The sequence below is a fragment of the Leiobunum rupestre genome, chromosome 5 (genome assembly GCF_980474605.1).
Source record: "Leiobunum rupestre chromosome 5, qqLeiRupe1.1.hap1, whole genome shotgun sequence".
Classification (NCBI taxonomy): Eukaryota; Metazoa; Arthropoda; class Arachnida; order Opiliones; family Sclerosomatidae; genus Leiobunum; species Leiobunum rupestre.
The window spans coordinates 21,871,302-21,882,466 of NC_143388.1; the positions used below are offsets into that span (position 1 = coordinate 21,871,302).

At 36.7% G+C, this 11,165-nt stretch overlaps 1 pseudogene; it reads right to left on the bottom strand.

Moving 5' to 3' along the window:
- Positions 1–1,114: 1,114 nt before the first annotated feature.
- LOC149943806 (uncharacterized) lies at positions 1,115–1,835 on the bottom strand (annotated as a pseudogene).
- Positions 1,836–11,165: the final 9,330 nt, after the last annotated feature.

The window sequence follows — 11,165 nt, forward strand, 5'->3', positions numbered from 1 at the left end:
CCAATATGGGAAAAAAATGGAATCAACAGCCCGGAAAGCATACATCGCACAAATGCATGAATTAGGCCACAAAATTGAAGTGTCTCAAACCGGCCACATAATAAATCCAAAAAAACCATGGCTTGGCACCTCTCCCGATGGTGTAGTGTACGACCCAAGAGAAGATCCACCCATAGGATTGATTGAATTGAAATGTGCATATGAAATGAAAGACGAGTCGCCATCATTTGCTTTAACACAGCCAAAGTTCCACGTGAAACTTGTTGATGGGAGTCCTTCACTGAAAGACTCACATCGTTACGCAAAACAAATAATGGGGCAATTAGGTCTTTCCGGGTATGATTGGTGCGATTTTGTGGTATTTTTTGGAAAGGGCTAATTATACAACGGATTCGTTTTGACAGTGATAAATGGAAAGCTATGGTCGTTAAATTAGACGAATTCTATTTTACTCACATGCTCCCAATGTTAGTCAACGAAAAATAGTGATAAAAATTGTGATATTACTACCTGAATTAATACTCAACGATTTCTAGTCAAAAAGAAATTAAGTTAACTATTTTATAAGTGTCAAAATAAATTTGAGGTTTTAAATTAATTTAGCAAATCAGGTAAAACAATTTTATGCTAATGAGCAACTAAAAGATATTTCATTTTACTCGCTTGCTCCCAATGTTAATCAATGAAAAATTATGAAAAAAATGTGATATTACTACCTGAATTAATACTCAACAAATCCTTGTCCAAAAGAAACTAAGTTCACTATTTTCTAAGTAAATCAAAAGTTGGAAGTGTCGAGATGAAGTTAGGGATTCAATGGAAATTAACTTACACAAAGATATTTTATTTTACTTGAATTCTCTGAATGTTACGCAATGAAAAATAGTAATAAAAAAATTGTGATACGCAAAGATAAATAAATAGTCGTTTTAAAACCAAAACCACGTAACTTTGTACACAAATCTTAAAAAGATACGTGGTTTTGGTTTTAAAGCGATTAAGTTCACTATTTTATAAGAAAATCAAAAGTTGGAAGTGTCAATATGGTTTTAGGAATTCGGTTAAAATAAATGATTAACTAAAAGATATATTATTAGTTAAAATTTGGTCATTTTTATGAACAAAATTCTTCGAGGTCACTCTCGTCACTATCTTCGCACTGTACAATTTCTTCAAAATGATCCAGAGGTGGTTCAATATCTTCCAGCTCATTAGCGGGAGCAGTAGATTCAAAATTTACCAAAGGCTTTTGGAAATTGGTTAACAAAACCACTACAGTCCAAAGTTGGTTTATTACAGGAGCTAATGAAATGGAAATCGGTCGGTCTAGAATGTGGAATCTTTTTATTCTATTTATACGTCTTTCAACGTGAATGCGAAGTCGTGCAATTTTTTGGGTTTCCTTTATTTCTTCTTTGGTTTTTTTCTTTCAAGAATGGTGGAATGTTCAGGGTTACATTTAATTTTCTAAGTTCTTCTTCTATTAAAAATCCTTTATCAGCCATGACACTATCTTGTGGATCAAACTGCATGCCATAAAAACCACTTTTGGCTGCTAGACATTTGTCCGATATATTGCCAGTAAAGAGCGCAGAAACAAATGTAACATAGCCTCTTGGATTAATTCCAATTAAACCTTTCCAGGTATTAGTAGACTTATAATTGGAATAGGTTGCGGTTTGTAATACTAGGGACTTTGAAACCTCACATTTAATCTCGGTAGCGTCTATGATGCACCGAGTACTTGGATATTTTTCTCTAAATATCTCTGGCATAGATTCGTCAATTTGTTCTCTTGTAGACCAAATGTCCATTTGCCCTAACTGTAGGTACATGTAGTTAATCCAAGAAATACATGTAGCGCTTATTACACTTTCAGACACGTCAAAACGAAAAGCAAGGTCCTTCACAAACAGCCCAAGTCTTAGTCGCATCAGTATGACCAAAAATTGGTCGATAACAGAGAGTGCTCGCGGTCTTCCGGCTGGGGATGTAGAATCTACTTTTGTTCGCTGCCCTCTCCACCAAACAATGTTTTCTCCATTTGGTCCTGGATTTAAAAATTCAAACAAGCTCATAAGCTTTTCATAATTAGGAAGACCAGTATAAAAACATATATCTTCATCACTGTCTTTTATGGCATCAAAGCTTATTATTCTTTTTTTTTTCAATTGTCCTTCCAGCCAGTTAGATTTGGCCATTTCTTCATTCAGAAGAGTTTTTGAATTTTCTAGATTGCGGGTTAAAACTTTATTCTTTTCTTCTTGAAGCGCCAATTTAATTCGAAGCCCATCGATTAAATGTTTGCTTTTAGATTTTTCTTCGTCGAAAGCAGCTCTATTATTTTTAAGACTTTGAGTCAATTTTACTATTAAGCTTTTGTAAATCGAATTTTGTTTCTCCACTTCACTCTTCTCTCTCTCCAAAACTTCTATTGAAAAAGTAGGTTCTTCATTAGATAAAGGTTGATGTCGTACTGCAGTAGAACTGGCATTTTCATTCATATTGATATCCGCAGCTTTTTCAGATACACTAGTAACAGTTTCAGGTTCCGGAATTTCTGGTGAGACAGTCGTTTGTGAAGGACCTAAATTTTCAGACGGTTCCCATTTAAATTTAGTAGGTATAGCACCATTTTTGAGTCTTGTCCTCTTGTTCCCAACGCTAGCTAGGAAATCTTCATTCTTAAAATGTGAAGAGCAAACATATATGCAAGCTACAGAGTTGTAGAGGTAATCACGCCGTCTGATCTTTTGGATCCACTTTTTCCGTAAAGGTTCTTGAGACGGAACTTTATGATATGTTATCTACGAATAAACAAACTCTTATTAGCAACGTTACATAAACAAATTCAAGCTAATCGTCTTACTTTGTTTCCAAAACCATCCGTTGGTCCCTTCTGATTACATTCTAAAACACAACAGTACCGACTGCCCATAGCAAAGGCTTAGAAGCAATTCAGAATTACACTTAAAAAAACTAATTCCGTACTTAAAATTACTTCCCAGTATATAAATAGGTTAAAACGTGCCTTATCGAGATGTGTCCGTAGTTTAAATTGAGATAATTGTAATTAAAATCGACGAAATACCTTAGAAAGAGCCAAAAGCACAACACCTAATAGCCTAACTGATAACATTTCCCCCGCATATTTTAGACCAATGAAATCAAACTTTCATATGCATATTTAGACCAATGAAATCAAACCTTCCTATGCCATCTATGTAGTAAATCGGAAATTAAAAAAACACTCTTCGGATTTGCCCCTTCAGTTCAGCCATATAGTATGGAATATGAAGAATGGTGTATAGCTAAACATTATCTCTCGGTGACTGATAGTTTTCTTTGTGTCGAGTCTAAGGTTTCACTCGCGTATTGAACAACTCTACTTTTCCCATTGACAGCCTGACTTAAAACTGCGGCTATTCCACAATTTGACGCGTCCGTGTGAAGCGAAAATGGGAGGTTAAAATCGGGTGACGCTATTATTGGGCCGGTGCTTAGTCTATTCTTAAGCGTATCGAAGGCGTCCTGCTGTTCCAATTTTCACTGCCAACTAACATTGTCATGGGTCAAATGATGTAGGGGGTTAGCTATTTCAGCGAACTTAGGGAAAGCACGTCTAAAGAATCCCGCCATGCCTAGGTACCACCTGAGTTGACGTACTGTTCGAGGAATGGGGTAGTCCGTAATTGAGCGCACCTTTTCGGGGTCTACTTCAATACCTTGACTAGAAACAAGGTGTCTTAGGATATGCGCTTTTTTTCGGCAAAATTGTGTTTTTGACGATTTAAGGGTTAGGCCATCGTTTCTTAGAATCGTTAGGACCTTTTCTAAACTTTCGAGATGGTCTTCAAATGTATCAGATACAATATATAGATCGTCCAAATAATCGAACACGCCTACTTTAGCTAATCCATGGAATAAATTGGAAGGTGGCTGGGGCGTTGGTAAGCCCAAACATCATGACTTTGGGTCTATAAATCCCACTTCGGACTACAAAGGCGCAAGTATCTCTACTACCCTCATGCAAGGGAATTCGCCAATAACCGGATCGCATGTACATTGTAGTTATGCAATCTGGGGCTTTTATGGATTCTAAAATGTCCTCGATTCGGGGCAAAGGGTACGAATCATAGAGATAGAAAATAAGTAGAGGCCCAATGAAATCTGAGGGTTTGTTCCGCGTTGCCATCCCACTTCACGAGCTATGCGTTATAGGGAAGAAATACGTGCCGCCACAAACGGCCATCTACGAAACTAAATTCCTTTTGTGGCAACCAGCTGGGCTCTACGACGTCATTGCAGAATGTAAACAACGTCGATACTTCGAGAGAAAAAACAAGGAAACTGTATTTTAAAATACAGTATCCTTGATTAAATACAATTATCAATCATAATAATATATTTCTGATAGACTGGCATTGCATACAAAATTGTCCTTGGAAAAGGATTATAGATTTAAGCTTTCTTCGAACTGCTTCTTTTGACTATGTCATTGTGTATCTGCTGATTATTCTTAATCTTATATTGACAAGTATCCTATGGGGACTTTCCAGTGGCCGTTGATAGCCACAGCCATAAATACAAGGGCTGATGTGTCTTGAGTTTACGAATCCGTAAAATTCATTTCCTGCCCAGTGTGTTTCTTGATTGAATTTCATCAATAGATAATGCTATTAAAAGTTAATGATCTGATTTGTCACTCACATTTTAAATGAAGTTAAAACTTGGAACGATTTTGTTTATCCATTCTTGTAGAGGGTTGGGATGTCGAAGGTGTTTTCTCAAGAAATCGTATGCTTTCGGAGAATAAAAATGAACTGTCATGGCAAAGCTTCGTAGTAACCGAGGGTATTGCTGATTTTATATTTTTCAATCCAGTTTGGTGTATAAATTTAAACAGTTCTATTGAAGTTGGACCAAATCTTTTGTCTAAATTCAATAAAAGCTTTCGTTTTCTCATTTCATGAAGAGTTTTTTAAAGATGAATCATCTTCAATCTCGTCCATTTCAGTAGATTCAAAATCCATCCATGTACTGACTACAAATTTTAAATAAGGTAAATCACGGAATATTAATTATTAGAACAACTATTTTCTTCTGTATATTCTTTATCTGAGGATGACACTTCTAACTCGGGAGTGTCGAGACCATAGAATGTTTTATATTGGACATCCGAAGACTTTTTGGGAGTTTCAATGCTTCCGTGCAACAGTAGGTGCTAGATGAATATTATTAATCTCGAGTGTCTCCGAACTGACCAAATCATTATGTTAGCTGTAAGTCTGCTATAAAGTTGTTTTTGTATATACCAATATCACTAATATTATTAAACCCTTAAAATTGTTTACTTTTCTCCCAGTTTTGTTGAATCTCAAGGGAAAATACAATTTGGAACTTCACAAGCTTCAACTATTTTCAGATTTATTTAAATTACATAAGTACTCTAATTAAATTATTATAATTCATTCAAAATTGTATGTAAAACAAGTAATATTTCAAACTTCAAAAAAATGTACTTTATTTATGATAATAAAGCGTATTACAAGTTGAAACTTCCTTAGAGCCTAAACAGTTTGGCTTTCAAAAGCTGTAGTTAGTTTCGCTAGCCTATTTCGTTGCTTGAAAGCAAAATCCACGTAACTTCTTAAGACTTGTGTATATAGTTACGTGGATTTAGCTTACAGGCGACGATTTCTAGCTCCTCCAGAACGGTGTGGTGGCGCTACGTGCTTCTTCCCTATAACGCATGCCACGGGGGGGGGGGGGAGAAATTTCCATAACAGAAAGCAGCTCTTTTTTTCCCCTGTCTGGGCCTCTACTTATTTTCTATCTCTATGGTACGAATCTTTGCGCGTGACGTGATTAAGCTTCCTTTAATCTAAAACTAGACGGTGTTTCCCATCAGGTTTTCCAACTACTAGTGTAGGCGCGGACCACGGACTATTGCACGGTTCTATTAAATTCAAAACAAACATTTCTTGAACTATATTATCGATTATCTCTTTCTTATGAGGATAATATCTTTATGGGGGACATGCTTTTGGCCTACTATCACCCGTGTCGACGTAGTTCTCCGTGGATTGCGTTATACCTGGGTTTAATGTGAACACGCTCTTAAATTTGGTAACTAAAGTCCTTAATCGCTCGCGTTATTCATTGTCAACTGGCGCTGCTTCTAAAGCCTTATTAATCTCTACACTATCAAAATCCTCGTCTTCGAATAAACAACATTCATCTAAATTGAAATTACTACCACTATTGTAAAATTCGTACCAGACGGACGGACTTGCGTCCCAACACCAACTCAACTGACCGTAACTAACTATTATTCCCGAAGATTTTAAAAAGTCCATCCCTAAGATACAAGGGTAGGCTAGGTCAACAAGTACGAGATTTTAGAGCTTTAACATTGATGGTAAATCGGAGAAGGCACATATGTTTATTCACTTGTGCTTTATCCAGAGCGATACATTTAGAACCCACGAATTTTTAATGGCGCTTGTCCGATTAATTTGACGTAGGGGGATCCCACACGTAGTGTGGAGTGATAACGGGAAAACCCTAAAAAAACCGATAGAGACGTAAAACTAATTTGGAGTACAATTAGGGACCCAGAAGTTAAAATTTTTTTGGAAAAAAGGGTATTGAATGGCGGTTCATAACAGAAAGGGCAGCGTGACATGGCGGCTTTTACGAAAAACTCGTCAGGTAAACAAAAACAACACTAAAGAAAATATTAGGTAACGCCCACTTAACATACACTGAAATCTAGACCATGATAATTTTTACAGAAACAGTAATCAACTCTAGGCCATTAACTTACGTATTTAATGAAATAGGGGAACCTAGGCCACTCACTGCGGCACACCTATTAATTGGGAGGCGCGTGACGTGTCTACCGCCTCAAAAACGAAAAAAATAAAATAATTAATTTCCCGCCAATCAGGGAGGAAATAGTATATAAATTCAAACAGCAGGTACAATTAGAAGAAAAGTTGTGGCGCAAGGAGTATTTGTTAGAGTTGAGATCAGCTCACCACAGTGCAATAGATGAAAACGAAAGAGAGTTTAAAATAGGAGACGTAGTTCTCATACATCAGGATAATGTAAAAAGACAGTCTTGTGGAAGTTAGGCTTGATCATGGATGTAGTTATTAACAGGGGAGATCATGCATGGTCAAAACTGCGAAAGGTACTCTAATAAAGAGACCAGTACAATTATTGTATTCATTAGAGATAAACGATAAACCTAAACCTAATGATGTGTAAATATTAGTGTTTTCAAAATAAAAAGCGTGTTGAATATTGTATAAATGTATTAAAATATTTGTGTATATTGTTCAAATTTGCGGATGTTAATTCAAAGTTTTTGTTAAAAAAATGTTTATTAACTTTTAAACCTTAAACAATTGTCGTGCTACAATGTATGAATTTGGTGGTATACTATTGGACCGAATCCCGTTTGACCGAATCCCATTGAACCGAAAAGTATTTTCGTTTATAGCCCAACATGGCGGGATTCAGTTGAATGGGAAATTTAAATCTGGTTCGTTTTCACTTCGGGTAGGTTAGTTCAGGTTGGGTTAGGTTAGGTTAGGTTAGTTCATGTTGGGTTGGGTTAGGTTAGGCTAGGTTAGGTTAGGTTGGGTTGGGTTAGATATGGTAGGCAATTTTTTCACGTCGGGTCTTATCAAGGTTATTTTCCAAAATTAAACCCGGAAAATATCAAATTTCAAGGGAAAAAGGTCTAAAAATACACGTCGGTACGAAATAATAAATATTTAAGACATAGTTTAGTCCAAATTAGATATACTATCGTCACGTAACCTACGATATATAAATATGTATCACTAACGGTATATTGAATGAAAACCGTGCAAAACGCGGTTTTCGGTCGATTGGAATTCGGTTGAATGGTACATTCGGATGAATGGGATTTCCGTCCAATGGTATACAATCTATGAATTTCGAATTTAAATTGTGAAAGATGGTATCTTTCAGCGGGGAGTGTTGAAAATTCTGGAATAAGGGGTTAGGTTAAGGAGGTGAAGGGGTTATATTTTTTCTGAATTATGTAGTAAAAGCACGTTGGGCCCTGTGTCTCATGATTTGTAGTGTCATCTGGAATTGGATGTTGATTAGACCTAAAAGCCAACAAGAAACGTCCAATAATGAACCAATACGATTAAAGTCTTCTGTCAAGCATTATCACAACATTTAAATCGTCGCTATGTTGGTATCTTAAGAAAGATGGTTGCGTTCGTAGGGAGAAAAAAAAACAAATTGCTCTGTATCGTGTATAAAATTATGTCGTTTTCATGTAAAAGTCAAATAAAACACTTCAATGCTAACATATTAAATTTCAACCTAAAACTATGTATTCTAGAAAATGTAAGTCAAAAACCTAAAACTTCTATTGTAAAGAAGAGGAGAGGGCGTACGAGAGTAGATTATTGCCTACTACACCAAATCAAATCCAGTCTCTAGCTCCTTTCGCCAAATGGCCGGACCTTTGCGGTGTCTGGCGTCGAAAATCGCCTCTAATTTTCCGTGTATGGTGAAATATCCTTTCCTCGGGCGCTTTCCTCTCTTTCTAATGAAAACCACGGGTCGCGAACGAGGAAAAAACCGCGGAGCGTCGGTGGCAAAACCCCTGAAAATAAAATTTATCACTTTTTTCGCTCGGGCCCAAATGGCCCACTTTTTAAGCCGTCCCTAAAATGCATGGAAACTTAGAAATTTCCAATGAATTGAACCTCCTTTTCTTAAATTAATGTTTGTTAAATTAGTTAAAAAGTTAATACATTATTCCACTTTCGTATATTAAACCAGTTTATATTACTCAAGTCTTTAATTTATTCGCAAACTAACTATTTTCAATCGTTTCTAAAACTAGCTCCCCCACAAGCACGCGACAGACTATTCGTCCGGAGTCATTTCCGTTACCGAAATTTTGGTGCCCTTTAAATTATAGTTTAAGCTATGTTCCGTTGCCTAAGCAAAATTCTTAACCATGCTATCGAGCTCGGACCTCGATTTTGGAACCGACCGTCGCCGAAAAAAAAATATAGTTATTAAAGCTCCCCTCTCTTTTGGCTTCGTACAGCCTCGTTAAGAGACAAATAGCCTTATTTTCGAGGTTGTGATGCTAAAATAATCGCCCCAAAAATTATTTCAAACTAAATTAATATACAAACGTAAGCAGTATACGTTAAGCCCTAACGAGAAATAAAATTTTCAATAAAACCGAGATATAGGCCTATCTAAAACATGTTTGTAGATTTATTGACGAAATTGAAAAAATCGGGTAATGGACAAACACGCGGGTAAAGGAATCCTGATTGCTCAGTTGATATTTCGTTATCGAGGGGTTCATATTTCCTATTGCTTTATTAATCATTGACTCTTATAGCTTTAACGGTTCCCTACATGTTTAGCTACGTTATGTTCGTAATGGGTTTCTGCCGAAACTGTGGGTTCCGCTAATGAGCCAGTGCTCTTGTGTAAATTACAAATTAGATGAAACTATTAACTTATGAAGCTTAGGCCGAGTTCTAATCGGATGAAAACTATTGAAGGAGCGGAGTTTAGTATTTCCTATCGCTTGAGGTATAAATAACCGTTTTCTACAAAATTCACTAAAATAACAAGATTTCACAATTCCCCGATGTAATAACTTAATTTTAAATATTTATTTTAAATTTTAACCAATTTCGAATCATCTTGTACAGTCTGTTACAAAAATGGAAAAAGAAGCAATTTTGCCGGGAGTAGTGGCTCACTCCTGTAATACCAGGCGTCCGGGAGGCAGAGTTTGTGGATGGCCGTGTGAGGACTACCACCAATCCCCCAACGGGTGGTCGAAATACTTCCGCCACGGGTGTCCCACCCCTGTCCCGACGAATCCCCCCGTTGTCGGGGCCGTTACACATATCTCGCCCTGATTAATCAGATGGTGTCTCCGCCGGGCTCGCGGTCTTCTCAAACTCAATCAGCCCTTTCTTCTTTGAATAAAAAAATAAGCAATTTTTAATACTTTTTTATTTCCTTTCACGTGGGGTTGTCTTATTTTGCAAAGCGATAATAGTTACGGCGGAAACGCCAGATGTCGTTTTTGACAACTTTACAAATAATGGCGTTACGCCCCTGAAACCCGCATTTTCGGATTCAGGGTGGTCGATTCATATTTAAAAAGTGTTGAGGAGCTATAGCCGGTTGCAATTTTCGATTCCATTTGGGAAAAACTAAAAGACGTCAAATATCACTTGTAGAATTCCCCCGATAATGCAGAGTGTTTCAGCAACAGTTAATATTGTATAGGAAAAGAGACGAGAATGGAAGCAATGAAAGTAGAAAATAAGTGAAGAAAACTGTAATCACTGGTGTAGCAAAAGGTTTCCGCCTTTTATCCCTCAACCGATTCTGCCAAATTCGTTTTTTCCACAAGTAACATAATCTCTATTTGTATGACACTTTCCATTGTTTCAATGTTAAAACTTTTAGTCACTGTGTCTATCAAAATATTGTAAAAAAAGCCATTCACTCGAGAAAAGGATGCTACACCAGTACCCCTGTAGCATTTTAACCCCAGTAGCATTTTTCAGTCGGATAACCGACGTGTCAGTCGGGTTAGAGTCACAGTCGGTTAGGAGCCTAAAATCGACCTAGCCGACTCCGAAAAATCGAAACTTCAAAATTTTTGTTTCGAAAAAAGGCAGCCGAATGGCGGCTAGGATGATTTTAACTTTCATGTAAGATAACTATTATGAATAATACTCAAGGTACTTGTCACTTTGCTGTTGCAAGCTGTATTTACTTTGGTACTGCTATATTCGTAAAATATAATTTTTATTATTATTATTCTGATGAACTGCGTATTCATATATACACGTTGATAGTCAGCATACGTAATTTGCATAATTTGATCATTCTCCTAAAATGATTAGGCAGCACTATCTCGTAGCCCTCAACGGGTATTTGTTACTCTGGCTACTTCGCAGGGTTTTCAATTGGGCGGTTTCAGGGGAAAAACGGTGGACAGTAAAAGGTTTTTGGGCGGCTTTCAAATTGAAGATCGCCACATACGTATAAACTTCATATTCACCAAAAATTAAAAAAAGGTTTTATGGCTATTTGCTTAATTCATTTGGTTGAAAATT